A 15,995-nucleotide genomic window follows, 5' to 3' on the forward strand; every position below is an offset into this window, starting at 1 on the left:
TTCAGGTAATATAACCAAGGTAATAAAATAATTACATGAGATTGAGTTGTGCAAAATGCATTTTTTTTATCCATGTTATTTTTATGTTGCTATTTGCATGTATCTTTGTACTGGAAATCATGCTTGACAAATCTATTGGAATTTTTCGAGGTTATAACCAGTAGAGTTGATGAGAGGGAGCCAGTTTATTTGGACTTTCAGAAGGTTTTCGACAAAGTCCCACATAAGGGATTGGCGGGTAAAATTAAAGCGCATGGGATTGGGGGTAGTGTATTGAAATGGATAGAAAACTGGTTGGCAGACAGGAAACAGAGAGTAAGAATAAATGGGCCTTTTTCCGAATGGCAGGCAGTAACTAGTGGGGTACCGCAGGGATCAGTGCTGGGACCCCAGTTATTCACAATATATATTAATGATTTAGATGAGGGAATTACATGTAATATCTCAAAATTTGCAGATGACACAAAGCTGGGTGGGAGGGTGAGCTGTGAGGAGGATGCAGAGATGCTTCAGTGTGATTTGGACAAGCTGAATGAATCGGCAAATGTATGGCAGATGCAGTATAATGTAGATAAATGTGAGGTTATCCACTTTGGTAGCAAAAACAGGAAGGCAGATTATTATCTGAATGGCTATAAATTAAGAGAGGGGAATGTGCCAATGAGACCTGGGTGTCCTTGTACACCAGTCGCTGAAGCTAAGCATGCAGGTGCAGCAGGCGGTAAAGAAGGCAAATGGTATGTTGGCCTTCATAGCCAGAGGATTAGAGTACAGAAACAGGGATGTCTTGCTGCAATTATACAGGGGCTTAGTGAAACCACACCTGGAATATTGTGTGCAGTTTTGGTCTCCTTACCTGCGGAAGGAGGTACTTGCTATAAAGGGAGCACAGTGAAGGTTTACCCGATTGATTCCTGGGATGGCGGGCCTGACATATGAGGAGAGATTGAATCGATCAGGATTATATTCGCTGGCGTTCAGAAGAATGAGGGGGGATCTCATAGAAACCTATAAAATTCTAACAGGACTAGACAGGGTAGATGCAGGAAGGATGTTCCCGATGGTGAGGGAGTCCAGAACCAGGGGTCACAGTCTGACGATACTGGGTAGACCATTTAGGACTGAGATGAGGAGAAATTTCTTCACCCAGAGAGTGGTGAGCCTGTGGAATTCACTACCACAGAAAGTAGTTGAGGCCAAAACATTGTATGTTTTCAATAAGGAGTTAGTTTTGACTCTTGGGGCAAAAGGGATCAATGGATATGGGGACAAAGCGAGAGCAGGCTATTGAGTTGGATGATCAGCCATGATCATAATAAATGGCGGAGCAGGCTCGAAGAGCCGAATGGCCTACTCCTGCTCCTAGTTTCAATGATTTATTTATGGTGTACATGGAGTATACAGATCAAAGGTTAACTGGTATAAGAACAGTGAGCGAGACTCTGGATGCAGTGCTCATACTGGAACTGTGTAATATGATGTACCTGAACTCACACTGGAACTGTGTAGTACTATAAAGCATCTAAAAGTGGTGAAATTGGTGAAGGGTTGAAGATGAGAAGGCAGATAATCTGACTGGAATCAGCAGCTTTTTAGTGATGCCTATACTCCATTAATATGTTGAAACATACTTATTACATAGTTTGGCAGATCTATTTATTAGATTATTGTTGAAGACATTATTCTGTATGTTTGATTTGATTCAACATCAAGAAAAAAGAATGAATTCCCTCACTCCTGTTTCCCATGGTTTTTCCAGTTGAATATATTTTCCAGGATATAAATATGACAAGTCTCCCAGTGAGGGCACCAGAGCTCTCTCCGCTCCAATTGTTTCCAATTTGCTGGCAGGATTTAGTTTTCTGGCTCAACTTCTAAAGAAGCAGAATATCAGAAAGAGAAAGATGGCAATTAAATTCCCTTTCTCATTACTCTCTGGAAAATTCCTTTAATGTTCATGTGAGAGATGATCTACTCGCCCAGCAGTGACTCTTTCTCCCTAAACAGTTCCTCACTCTTCCCTCTCGCAGCAATGATCCTCTCTCTCCCACCCCCAGCAGCGACCCTCTCTCTCTCTCCCATCCCATGCCAGCAGTGACCCTCACTCTCTTTCTCTCTCACTCTCAGCACTGACCCCCTCTCTCTCTCTCTCTGCTTCCCCCAGCAGCAAATCCTCCTCCCCCCAGCAGTGACCCATCACCGCAGCAGAGATCATCTCCCCCAAACAGTAACACCCCTACTCCCCTCCCAACAGTGACCCTCCTTTCCCCCTCAACACAAAACCTCCTCCCCCTCAACAGCGACACCTCTTCACCCCTCAGCACCGACCCTCCCCCAACTCCAGCAGTGACCCTCCTGCCCCGCCATCAGTGACCCTCCTCCAGCCACTGGAGTAACCCTCCTTCCCCTCTCAACACCAACCCTCCTCCCCTTCAACAGTGACCCTCCTTCCCCCCAGCAATGACCCTCCTACCTCCTCAACAGCGACCCTCCTTCCCCCAGCAGCGACCTTCCTACCTCCTCAACATCGACCCTCTTCCCCCTCAACAGCACCCCTCCTACCCCGACCAGTGAACCTATTCCCCTCCGGCAATAACCCTCCTCCTGCCACAGCAATGACCCTCCTCCCCACCCCGAGCAGTGACCCTCCCTCTTCCCTGAGAATGGACTCTCCTCCCGCCCCACAGCAGTGACCCTCCTTCCTCTTCAGCAGTGACCCTCCCTCCTCCCAGCAGCCCCCCTCCCTCCCCTCGGCGGTGACCCTCCCATCAGCAGGGCCCTTCCCTCTTCCCAGTAGTGAGCTCCCCTCCTCCCAGCACGCCCCTCCCTTCTCCCAGCAGCGCCCCTCCCTCCCCTCGGCAGTGACCCTCCCATCAGCAGCGACCAACCCCCCCCTCCTCCCAGCAGTGACCGTCCCTCCCCTCAGCAGCGACTCTCCCTTCCAGCATTGTGACCCTCCCTCCCCTCAGCAGCGACCGTCTCTCCTCCCAGCAGCGACTGTCTTCACCCCCCAGCAGTCACCTTCCCTGACTTCAGCAGTCACCCTCCCTGCATTAATTCTCTCTCAAGCTATCATAAATTTCATACCCACTCTCCTAAAGAGTAGCTTCAGAAAAATGTGAGCTTTATTTGGTTTTCTTTTGCATTGACACATCGATGAGAAGTGACTAAGTCATTAAAAAAAGAAATTTGCTTGCACAGTGTCTGAGATGTACAGCCAGTGTATGTTGCGCTCCAACTTTCATTTTGTCCTGAAACAGAACAAATCTCCTGGGCCCTGTGCCTTTTAAACTTTGCGCCACATGTACTACACATCATTCATTACAGATTCTGCAGGAGGGTATTGAATCAGGGGCATGTGATGCCACACTGATTTCAGCCAGTGTACAAACAGTGAGCACTGATATATGGTGATGGCCATTTTGTGCAGAACCTCATGACCAGGTATTGGTATACATTGCCCTTGTTTTACATCCAATGACAGGGCAACTTTCAACCCCAGTAGTGAGGCTCATTCCTCTTTGCTTCAGATCACATCCCCGGACTCTGGGATCAGGCCGCAAGTACACCAGAACTGCAGTGATTCTTGATAGAGTGTGAATAATCCTGGAGTCGCATCAATTGGTGAGTCTCCGGCTGAAATTTCATTTTATAAAATCCAGCCATTTGGGATTATTAATACACAGTGCATCATAATCACAAAGAACAAGACAACAGAAATGGTTGTGAACAGAATGTGGAAACAGGGAGAGTTTAAAATGCAAATGAAAGGAGAATGAATACAGAAACCGAGTCCACTATCGTATGCTGGAATGTATCCCACACACACACACACATATTCAGCTGGTGGGATTTAAATTCAATTAATTAATAAACTCCAGAATTGAGTTGGAATTGGAACCATCACTTGATTTTCATAAAAACCCATCTGGTTCACTAATGTCCTTTAGGGAAGGAAATCTGTTGTCATTACCTGGGCTGGTCTGCATGTGACTCCAGACCCACAGCAATGTGGATGACACTTAACTGCTCTCTCCAATGTCCTAGGAAGCCACTTAGTTCAAGGGCAATTTAAGCTCTATGTAAACTTTCAGATGAGGGTTGTTCAGATGTTCAGTGCCATTATTGATGGGCCTGGTTAATGTGCTGCATTGTCTCAGCTGTGATCCTGAGTGGCACATTTCAGCTAGGGGCTGCTTTTTTTGTGTTCTTCAGTCTCTCCTCAGCAGCATTTGTCCTTCTAACCTTCCACCCTCACTACTCTGGCGCACTGAACAATCGCCCTTATTAGCATGTGCTTCCCACTCTCAATCTTTCCCTCTGCTTTCTTGAGTTTAGTGTGTGGGATACAGTCTCACATATTGTGTGCCTCGGGTTTCAACTGTGTCAATCATGAAGACAGCTTTGGCTTTCCATATTTCTCTTCAATGCAGCGATCCAAAAAAGCAGAGACACTGACTGCCAGGAACAACTCACGAAACCTGAAAGAAGATGAGATATTAGGTTGGAAATTGAAGACTTGATACACCTCCTGCTTCACATGAATGCTCAGCATAATTCAGTGGGTAATTAAAATATGTTAAATTCACTGAACTCCAATCCCTTAACGTTCAAGCCCCAGGAAGCTGAAGGTTGGAGCATTTGGTTTAGCTGTTAATACGTTCCTGGAAATATCTTACCTTCTCCAAATCTGGGTTCTATGATTTTTGCTATTTCTTCCTTGTCCCATTTTAAAATCTGCAATAAATGTACTAAAAGTTAATGTCTCTCCCTGACACACACATTCTCTCTTTATCTTCTTCTCTCTTGTTATTTGTTTATGCCTTGATTTATGTATGTTTTTTTCTCAGCTGAGATTAAAAAATTAGCCAAAGGGCAGAAAACAGTGAGTCACGGTACATGATTACCAACCGCCCTCCACTTTGAAAAACGATGAGTTTCCCCAAGGGTCAGCGCAAAATTCATTGACAAAAGCAAACTGGAAAGTATGGCAAACAATTAACACGACATAATGTTCTGATGAAGAGTCATACGGACTTGAAACGTTAACTGCATTCCTCTCTGCAGATGCTGTCAGACCTGCTGAGTTTTTCCAGCTATTTTTGTTTTTGTTTCAGATTTCCAGCATCCACAGTATTTTGCTTTTAACATGATATCAATCATCTGCAAGAGGATGTGGACAAGTCTGCAGAATGTATAGTCAAATGGCAATTGGAATTCAATACAGAGAAGTATGAAGGGATAGGGGGGAGCAATGTAGACTTAATGAAAGTTATAAAGAGTGTGCAGCAATAGGAGGACCTGCAGATTCATGTGCACAGATCTTTAAAGTGATAGGATGTATTGCGAAAGTAGTTATCTAAGCATGAGATCTTGGGCTTTATAAATAGTGGTACTGCTTACAAAAGCAGAAATGTTATGCTGTACCTTCATAAAGTTCTGTTTAGGCCATAACTAGAGTATTGTGTCCAATTCTGCTCACTACACTTTAGGGAGGTCATTCAGCGGGTGCAGAGGAGATTTACCAGAATGGTTCCAGGGAAGGGGTATTTTAGCTACAAGGGATATAGATAGGTTAAGCGAGTGAACAAAAAGTTAGCAGATGGAATATAATGTGGAAATATGTGAGGTTGTTCACTTTGGCAGGAAGAACAGAAAAGCAGCATATTGTTTAAATGCAGAGAGACTGCAAAATGCCGCAGTCCAGAGGGATCTGTGTGTCCTTGGACGTGAATCACAAAAAGTTAGCATGCAGCTACAGGAAGTAATTAGGAAGGCAAATGGAATGTTGGCTTTTAATGAGCTCCAGCCAAGGAGGGTGGAGTATAGGAGAAGGGAAGTCTTGCTATAACCACAGTACTGTGTACAATTTGACCTCCCCACTGAAGGAGAAACTTGCATTGGAAGCAGTTCAGAGAAGGTTCTCTAGTTGATTCCTGGGATGAAGGGATTGTCTTACGAGGAAAGGTTGAGCAGATTGGGCCTGTACCCATTGGAGTTTAGAAGAATGAGAGGGGATCTTACTGAAACATATCAGATTCCGAAGAGGCTTCACAGGATAGGTGCTGAGAGGTGTTTACCCTCATAGGAGAATCTGGAACCAGGAGGCACAGTTTAAAATTATGGGGTCTCCCATTTAACATAGAGATTAGGAGGAATTTCTTCTCTCAGAGGGTTGTTAGTTTTTGGAATTCTCTTCCCCAGAGAAGAATGGAGACTGGGTTATTGAGTATATTCAAGGCTGAGGTAGACAGGTTTTTGATCAAAAGGGAGTCAGGCATTATGGGCGACAAGCAGGAAATTGGTGTTAAGGCCACGATCAGATCAGCCAAGATCTTACTGAATAGCAGAGCAGTTTCAATGGGCCGAATGACCTAATCCTGCTCTTTTTTTAATGATCCTGTGATATAGATTAGGTTGGAGAAACTGGGCTTGATTTCCCTGGAGTAAAGGAGGTTGAGGGGAGATTTGATAGCTGTATGCAAGATTTTGACAGGTTTCAATAAGGTAGACAAAGAGAAGTTGTTCCCATTAGAACCACAGAAAAGTTACAGTGCAGAAAGAGGCCATTCAGTCCATCATGTCTGTGCCAGCCAGAAAAAGATGAGAAAGAAACTAGCTGCTCATTTGAATCCCATTTTCCAGCAACTGGTCCGTAGCCTTGCAGGCTACAGAGCTTCAAATGCAGATCTGGGTACCTTTTAAATAGTTGAGCATTTCAACCTCATTTACCAATTTAGGCAGTGAATTCCAGATGCCCACCACCCTTGTGAAAAAGCTTCCTCATGTCCTATCTAATCCTTCTACCAATCACCTTAAATCTATGCCCCCTGGTAATTGACCCCTCAGCTAGGGGATTCAAGTCTTTCCTGTCAACCCTATCTAAGCCCCTCATAATCCTGTACACCTCAATCAGGTCACCTCAGCCTCCTCTGCCCTAAGGAAAACAACCCCAGCCTATCCCATCTTTCCTCATAGCTGTAATTTTCAAGTCCTGGCTGCATTCTTATAAATCTCCTGTGTCCTCTGTGTTATTGAATATATTCAAGGCTGAGGTGGACAGATTAAGGCTGCAGATTATAGAAGGACTAAGCGACACAGATTTATGTTTTTGAGCAAAAGATGCGGGAGGTGGGGGAGCATGTGAGGAAGAACATTTTTTTACATAGTGCCTCATCCAGACACATCTTTTGTTTCTTCACTATACCCATTGCCACTCTCCTTCGCTTTTGTATCATGAAACCTTTAGTTATTTAATCTCGCCAAACCTGCACCCTGATCACTGACTTTCCCTTTTGTCCTTCCTGCACTCCTCACCTGACTGCTGAGTTTTTTCCAGCATCTTTATTATTATTATTTACCCTCCTGGTACAAAACAGTCAGAACATTTTATACTTGAATTATTTATTTTTACACAAAAACAGAAAATGCTGGAAAAACTTTGCAGTTCTAGCATCATCTGTGGAGGGGAACAGAGTTGTCCTTCTTCAATTAGGTGTACCTTCCTCCGAATAAAAGTCATACGGACTGGAAACTCTGTTTCCCTCTCCAAAGATGCTGCCAGACCTGCTGAGTTTGTCCAGCATTTTCTGTTTTTGGTTCAGGTTTCCAGCATCGGCAGTATTTTGCTTTTTTTTTTACCTTTTTGTTTTTAAAGATCTCTCCTCAGGGATTGGTCTCTGGCCTCTTCTTACCCTGAACATAAGTAAATAAATTACATTCAATCATGTGATTTTAAACGAAGCAGCGCCATAGTTCAGCGCAACCGGACCAGCCCCCTGACTTTGCCCAAGTACTGATCCTTCACTGGGTTACCCAACTTTACATATCATTAAGACCCGCGGCTTCAACCGGCTGCATGGAGCTAAATGCTGGACCAATCTTTGGCAGGATCTCTGCTAGTTCGCAGATCTGGCTTTAACGTCCAGTGTTCGTGAAAGTAGAGTCACTCACCCCAGCAGCCGGAGTCGATCCTGCTGATCTGTCACTGTACAGCGAAGAAGAGGAGTGAACCCTGAGACAGCATTTATGCTCGTACACGTCCCACTTGTCTCCGCCCAGCACAAATTCAAATCGAAAACTAACGAACCAGGCTTTCGGTTCATCTGTAATTAGTTATTTCCTCTTCACATCGAACAGAGCAACAGGAGCAGACCATTCGGCCCCTCAAGCCTATGTCTCCCCCCCCCCCCCCCATTCAATCGGATCCTAGGTCTGATATCCCCCGCAAAGCTGCTGTAGGGATCACAGAGAAAAGCAGCTTGAGAGATTTCAGCCAAGAAGGAGGCGCGGTGGAAGGGATGTAAAGGCGGCTATAGTTAGTGAGCAGTCGCAGCCCTTGCCCCACCTGTTTGACTACCGTGAGGGCCCATGGAGAGGTCAGCAGTGGGAGATATGGAGAAACTATGTTTCCCCCAGTATCAAGCAACGTCAGGCCTTCAAGGAAAAAGAGCAAAAGCTCCAAGTTAGTTCCTTTCTTTATGCAGTAGGTCCAGTAGCAGACGAGGTTTTCGTCAGGCAGAGTGTGCAGAAGTCCACTGCAGGCTTTTCCATTATTAAAGCCTTTGACATCTATTTTAACCCAAAGCAAAATGTAGTAATTGAGAGAGCACATTTTAACCTGTGCTCACAACGACCTGGGGAGTCAACTGAATTATTCTGAACCCACCTATATCGACTAGCTAGCTCTTGTGGATACTGGGGCGCTGAAGGGCGAGCTAATCTGTGACTGCGTAGTCGTGGGTGTTTGGGATGAGAAACTCTCCAATGTTCTGCAGGCCGAAGGTCATCTTACACAAGCGGTCCAGTGTGCGGGGCGGGCTGAGCTTAGAGCATTTAAGCGGATCACTGCAAGGCTTCACGTGGCTCCTTAGGTTGGGTAGGCTCATAGGCAGCGGCCCCACCCCTACATAAGCCTGACAAACCAACCGGAAGGGTGGGAAGCTCCACGCTGGTGGCCATTTTGAGGTGTTCATGTTGTGGCACGGAAAGCCAGCATAGACATCAAGCCTGCCCAGAAGGGGGCATGGACTGCTTCCAGTGTGGCAAGACTGGGCATTCCAAGCAGTTCTGCAAATCCAGCAATTTTAATCAAAGTTGCAGGCCAACTAACACTTATGAAACACATTCCTCACCAGAAATGAAAAGTCTGGAAAAAGACAAAACTATAAAGTTCCTAGAGGAAGTAGATAGTCTTAATTCAGACTACTGGTCAGTTACAGTCCAGGTTCAAGGTTCAATACTTCTTTTAAATGATACTGGAGCAACTGTTAACATATTAACAGATGCCCTCAACTGACTTCAGCCTTTATTCATCAGACATCAAGTTACAAGGTGGCATAAATTTTCCAATGTTCCTCTTAGCTACAAGGGTGACAGATCATTGATTTTCTCTATGTACTTCAGAATCAATGTACATCCCTATTGAATGGTGATATTTGCATACTTCTAGGAATCCTAGAAGAACCAGATAATGCTCATCATTGGAATGACTCACTGTCTTTCATGCAACAATCTTCTTCATTTTAATTAGAAACACTGGTAATTCAGCCTTCAGCAGCTGAGGACCTTTATACACTCAGCAGTAAGTTCCTTTCTTACACAGAGACACCATCCACTCAACCCAAATAACTCTCAATGTGTTAATAGTGGGGGATTCCAGCGATGGTAATGCCACTGAAAGTTATGCGTGTAATGGTGTTCGGCTCCATTGTGTGTGGAGTCAGAGCAAGCTGGTTGCCTGGGTGTGGGGGTGGGGGGACAGGGCTGCATGCCTGGTCTTTGTGCCTGTGTTGTGGACCTCCAGAGGCATTATTGGTGGAGGGAAGTACTGGTGGCTGTGATTTTCGCCGGGGGTTGCTGATCCCTGTGCTGGGGGCGTTGTTTTTGGCTGTTTTTGTTTTGTTGCGTTGGCCCAATCTCATTTACTCAGATAAAGGTGATTCTGCTGGATCCACACCATCAATCTGTCATGCACAGAGCTGAGGAGGTTCTGCAAGATTGTGCCATTTTGGTCAAGACTCGAGTCCATGGAACACGAGTTGTTTGAGAGCTGCTGTCAGATGAGGATCAGTGGCTGAATCCTTGAAGGAAAAGAGCTGGAATTTTACTCGAGGAAGTTCAGACATTTTGGCTGAAATTAATACCATATTACTAAGTAGACTGCCCAGTAAATCTGTGAGATTTATCTTTGTTGTGTTTACTATTTAATGTGCAATTCATAAAATGAATTGACTGTTAATTTGTCTGTTAATTCATGTTTAATTTATGATGATTTTGGTTTGATTGCTAAAGTAAAAGTTATAAAAGTGAAATCTTGTCAATTTAGTTTTCTCAGTGAGGTCATCTTTGTTGTGTTTACTATTTAATGTGCAATTCATAAAATGAATTGACTGTTAATTTGTCTGTTAATTCATGTTTAATTTATGATGATTTTGGTTTGATTGCTAAAGTAAAAGTTATAAAAGTGAAATCTTGTCAATTTAGTTTTCTCAGTGAGGTCATTCAGTAAATTCAGTTCTTTTGGTTTGTTGGTCTCCATGGGGATAATAACAGGAGAAAAGCTTAGATTCTCTCTTGTTGAAGATGGTCACTGCCTAGCACCTATGTCACATGAATGTTACTTACCATTTATCAGCCCAATCCTGAGTGTTCTCCAGTTCTTATTGCAAACAGCCACAAGCTGCTTCAGTATCTGAGGAGTTGCAAATAATATTGAGCACTGTGCAATCATCAGCAAACATCCCCACTGCAATGATTTGTCAAGCAAGCTTCCTTCAACAGCACCTTCCAAACCCAGTGACCTCTCCCAATAGAAGGACAAGGGCAACCAATACAAGAGGATGTCAACATCTGCAAGCCCCCTCAATGTCACACACCATTCTGACTTGGGTCTATGGCTGGATTTTTCACTACCGAATGGGATAGATTGAGTAGAGAAATGATCTGGCTTGCCACACCTGCCTCAGTAGAAAGCATCCTGAGTGGTACAAACTCCCCTCCAAGGAGGGGTGGTTTGGGGAGTGCTGGTGCAGGATAGAGTCAGGCCTGACACCTGTGGATGCAGATCAGAGGTGGCCACAGTGGTGGCTGAGTGTCAAGATGAGTTGGATAAGTGCCCGCCTCAGTTCTCTGGGACTTTGTCCCAGTTGTTTGCTTACATTTTAAAACCTCTAGCCCTCACCCCTCACCCCTTGCCACCCAATCTCCATGCCACCCCCATTCCTCCATGCTAATTCAATACCAAGTCATGTTCCCCAGCTACCCCCAGTAGCCCCTCATACCCTCCATGCCGACTCAAGGGAAAACCTTGTTTGATTGACTGATTTATAATGTTATAATTAGCTATTTTTTCTGTGATCTCTTTTGTCAATGGCTCAATGTTTGTTTGCACAAGATGAAGAGGTGTCAAGTGCTTATAGTTTCTCTTATTGATACTGTACCATTTACCATGCGTCTGCTCAAGAATTACTGCTCAAACTATTGTATACCTTTGGACAGCAAAAGCCAGAATTAGAAACACCAGCAGGCTCAGGGCTGGGGAAAACAGAGTAATGATAAACATTCAATATAAAAAACTGAGAGCAATTTCCTTTCCCAGAAATGTACTCATAGTGTGAAAGGCTTTGATTTTTAAATTTAATTTCTACCTGTTTGCTGACCTTTCCTCCTCCATCACCTACCTTGACTCTCTCTCTTTTCTGTTTTGCAATTGGTATCAATGCCGTGAATGGCAACCTCGTGAGGCGCAGGACCTGCTGAAAATACTTACAGACAACTGGTTTTTCTGGAATTCAGATTTCCAGTCTGAAGAGTTTACAGTTTTCTTCCTCTTTATCTATTTTTATCCTGACCAGTATTGCTACTACCTCATCTGCTACATTGGCAGCATCCTCTTATCCAGCAAAGACAGATGAAAGCTATTCATTTATTACTGCAGCTATATACCCTGCCTGCACAAGAGGATACAAACATATGAGCGCATGAATTAGGGGCAGGAGTAGGCCATTTGGCACTCCAGCCTGCTCTGCCATCCAATATGATCTGGCCATGGCTTCAATTGCACTTCCCTGTCTACCCGCTATAGCCTTTGACACTGTTGTCAATCAAGAATCAATCTAATTCAACCTTAAAAATATCAATGACCCACCTTTTACTGCTCTCTGGGAAAAAGTTCCAGAGACTCACAACCCACTGAGAGAAAAAAATTCTCCTCAACTCCATCTTAAATGAGAGATCCCTTATTTTTAAACTGTGTCCCCTAGTTCTTGTCTCTCCCACAAGGGGAAACATCCTTTCAGCATCCACTCTGTCAAGTCCTCTAAGGATCTTATATGTTACAATAAGGACCACCTCTCATTCTTCTAAACTCCAATGGATACAGGCCCAACTGGTCCAACTTTTTGTGAACATCCCTTTGTTAATTATTTTAGTGGGACCTGGGATGTTGCAGGTTGCAGGGTTGGGCTGGAGTAGAGCAGGACATTCAGTGAAGATTGACTTGATATAGAACCTTTCATAACCTCAGGGCATCATGAAGCCATTTACAACCAACTTTATGCCTGTCATCACTATTGTAATGTAGTAAATGCAGCAGCCAATTTGCACACAGCATGATCTCACAGCCATGTAAAAACAATTGCTTCGGTAACTTTTGTCAAAGGATAAATATTGGCCTGGGTACCAATAACATCAACAACAGCAAATTATATTTATATAGCAACTTTAACATCACTAGGTGCATCACAGGATTGATTGTAAAGCAGTATTAGGCACTGAGTCATATTGGGGAAGATGCCTAATAGCTTGGTCAAAGAGGTAGGTTTTAAGGAGTATCTTAAAAGAAGAAAGAGAGGCGAGAACCGGAGAGGTTTAGAGAGTGAATTGAAGAGTTTAAGGCCAAGGTAGTTATGGACACCACCACTGATAGTGGTGTGATTAAAAACAACAGGCTGGTATGAGATGAATGAAAATTTCATAGGTGGTTGTGGGTCTGGAGGTTGCAAAGATGGGTTGGAGGGTATCAAGGCCATGGAGGGATTTAAAAAGGATGAGAATTTTAAAATTGAGGTATTACTTCACTGGGAGCTTATGTAGGACAGTGAACAAAGGGGCGATAGGTGAACAAGATTTGGTGCGAGTAGGGACATGAACAGCAGAGTTTCGGATGACCTCAAAGTTACGGTGGGTAGAATGTAGCCTCCTTACATCCAGGAGCGCATTGACAGAAACAAGTCAAAGTGGTAACAAAAATATGAATGAGGGTCTTAATGAGCTGAAGCAGGGGTGAAGTTGGGTGATGTTATGGATTTGAAAATTGGTGGTTTTAGTAATAATGTGAAAGTATGATCAGGAGCTCATTTCGAGACCCAGGATAACTCCACTTCTCTTCCAGGATAACTCCACTTCTCTTCTTGAATAGTGCTATGGGATCTTTTGCATTCACCTGAGATAGCAGGCATTGGTTTAACACCTTGTCTACAAGGCAGCATCTCAGAGATGCAGCGCTCCCTCCTTCAGTACTCCAAAGGGTGTGTCAACCTAAGTTTTATATTCAAGTCTATGTAGTTGGATTTGAACCTATAACTTCCTGACACAGAAGGGGACATGTCTCCCACTGAACTAAAGCTGATGCTTCAATGCTACAGAGGCTGCAATATAACTGCCACATTGCCTCTGAGATGGACAGGAGCTCTCACTGGCTGCTTCAGCCCCTGCTGATAGGGTGACTGTTCCAGTAGGTGCTTTTTGATTTTAGACTAGAGGACAACTTTCAAACTCAGGCACCAGGCACCAGGGGCCAGGTTTCAAATACCAGGAATAGATATCAAGCACCAGGGACCAGCACAGACTGCAGACTTCAGGCACACTCACTTTCACACACACTGAAGTGCAAATTCACTGACTGCACTCAGTCTGGGTGCCTGCTGCAAACAGAAGGTGGAGGGGGTGCAGTCCGTGGCATCAAACAGTCCAGTCTGAAGAAGGCTCTCTTTGCTGATGTCACAGTTGCAGTGCCTGCAGCCTCTGACAGTGAAGTCCTTAGCAGCTGCCTGCATTGAAGATGGTGCAGCACAGACCAAAGAGAAGAATACACGACACTGCTTTCACTCTCTCTCCGCTCGCTCCAACTCCTGCTGTCTGCCTCCTGCCGCTGCTCCTTCCTGATTCCTGCTCCTTCTCCCTCCCACTTACTGCTTCCACCTGCTTCTCCCGCCGCACTCTCCCACTTCCTCTTGCAGGTCTCTTTGCTGCTCCCTCCCACTCTCCTTGCTACCCTCTCGCAATTCCTCCTGCTCTCTTTGCCATTCCCCCGTGCTTGCCATGCTCTCCTGTTTCCTTCACCGCTCCTCTGTTGTACGCCTCCTGCATTGGAGGGAGCGGAGGAGAGAGTGGGATGGAGTGGGAAGCAGAAGTGTTTATGTCAAAGTGTTTATGGTCAATGAAGCACTTTTTGAAATGCAGTCACTGTTGTTATACAGGACACGCAGCAATCAATTTGCACACGACAAACTCCCATCAGAAGCAATTAGATAATAATCTCTTGTTTCTAATGTTGGTAGTGGGATAAAATATTGGCCAGGGATAACTCCTCTGCTCTTCTTTGAAAATTGTGCCATGGAATGTTATACACCCACCCAAGAAGGCAGATGGGGCCTCGGTTACATGTCTCATCCAAATGATGGCATTTCTGACATGCAGCACTCCCTCGGTACTGCGTTAGAGTGCCAGCCTTGATTTTTGTGCCCAAGCAGAATTTAAAGCCAGAATGTTGTGATTCAGAGGCAGGAATGCCACCAACAACTGACACAAACAAATTGACGTGCAGCCCTAAAACATATGCAACTAAATGTCTTGATGCAACTTGTCACAAGATGTTACTTTGGTCAAAGATATATTCATTGTACTGGGTAATATCACCAAATATTAATATATCCCAAAAGAGCCATTGCTGAGTATTATCAGTATCACAGTGAGGCTCTGCCCTATCCAGCCATCACTCTCTACTAAAGACTCGTGTGTCCACCGGAGTACAAAATCTAATTCCATATTGTTTTACATCTTGCTGAGAAATTTGATCAGTGGGAAGGTGGTGGTGTAGTGGTATTGTCACTGGACTGGTGATCTGGAAACCCAAGGGTAATGCTCTGAGGACCTGGATTTGAATCCCACCATGACAGCTGGTGGAATTTGGATTCAATAAAAACCTGGGATTGAAATTATAATGATAGACTGTGAAACTATTGTTGGTTCACTAATGTCCATTAGGGAAGGAAATCTGCCTATGTGTGACTCCAGACCCACTTGAATGCCCTTTGAACAACCTTCTACCTTTGGATTTCTCCTTCATGTTTGTGACTATTTTAGTTTCTTCCTTCTCATGAAAGGATGTTGTTTGTACCATAAATTACAAAACCTGTGTAATAACAGTGATCACATAGCACCAAGTGTATTTAAATAGCGTCAACACCAGATGCTTCACAGGAGCGTTATATAAAAAAAATTGACACTGAGCATGTGAAGGGTATTTATACAGGTGAGCAAGAGGTTGGTCAAAAGACAGGTTTTAAGTGGGCGTCTTAAAGGAGGAGTAAGTTAGAGAGGCGGAGAGGTCTAAATAACTGAACTCATGAACTTAGAGCCTTGGCAGTTGACAGCACAGCTGCCAATGTTGTAGTGATTAAAATTGAGAATGCTCAACAGGTCAGACTGGAACAGTGCATATATCTTGGAGAGTTGTGGGGTTGGAGGAGATTACAGAGACATGGGGGAGCAAGGGATTTGAAATCAAGGGTAAGAATTTTAATATCAAGGCATTGTTTGACTGGCAGTCAGTCAGTGACCACAGGGGTTTGGGTGAATGGGAGTCAATGCGAGTTGGAGCAAGGGCAATAGAGTCTTAGATGACCTTAAGTTTAAGTAGCTAGAATGTCGGTGGTGCTCCATGCACCTGCTGCCCTTCTCTTTCTAGATGGTAGAGGTCACTAATTTGGAAG

General features: G+C 44.4%; 1 long non-coding RNA gene across 1 annotated transcript; it reads right to left on the reverse strand.

Annotated features, from left to right (window-relative positions):
• Nucleotides 1-3,107: 3,107 nt before the first annotated feature.
• Nucleotides 3,108-8,110, reverse strand: LOC121291397. The gene is made up of 4 exons (XR_005945994.1): nucleotides 7,954-8,110; nucleotides 7,642-7,695; nucleotides 4,680-4,737; nucleotides 3,108-4,481 (listed from the first exon to the last, which is right to left on the reverse strand). It is a non-coding gene; the product is annotated as an uncharacterized LOC121291397 (long non-coding RNA).
• Nucleotides 8,111-15,995: the final 7,885 nt, after the last annotated feature.

This window comes from Carcharodon carcharias, chromosome 19 (genome assembly GCF_017639515.1).
Source record: "Carcharodon carcharias isolate sCarCar2 chromosome 19, sCarCar2.pri, whole genome shotgun sequence".
Classification (NCBI taxonomy): Eukaryota; Metazoa; Chordata; class Chondrichthyes; order Lamniformes; family Lamnidae; genus Carcharodon; species Carcharodon carcharias.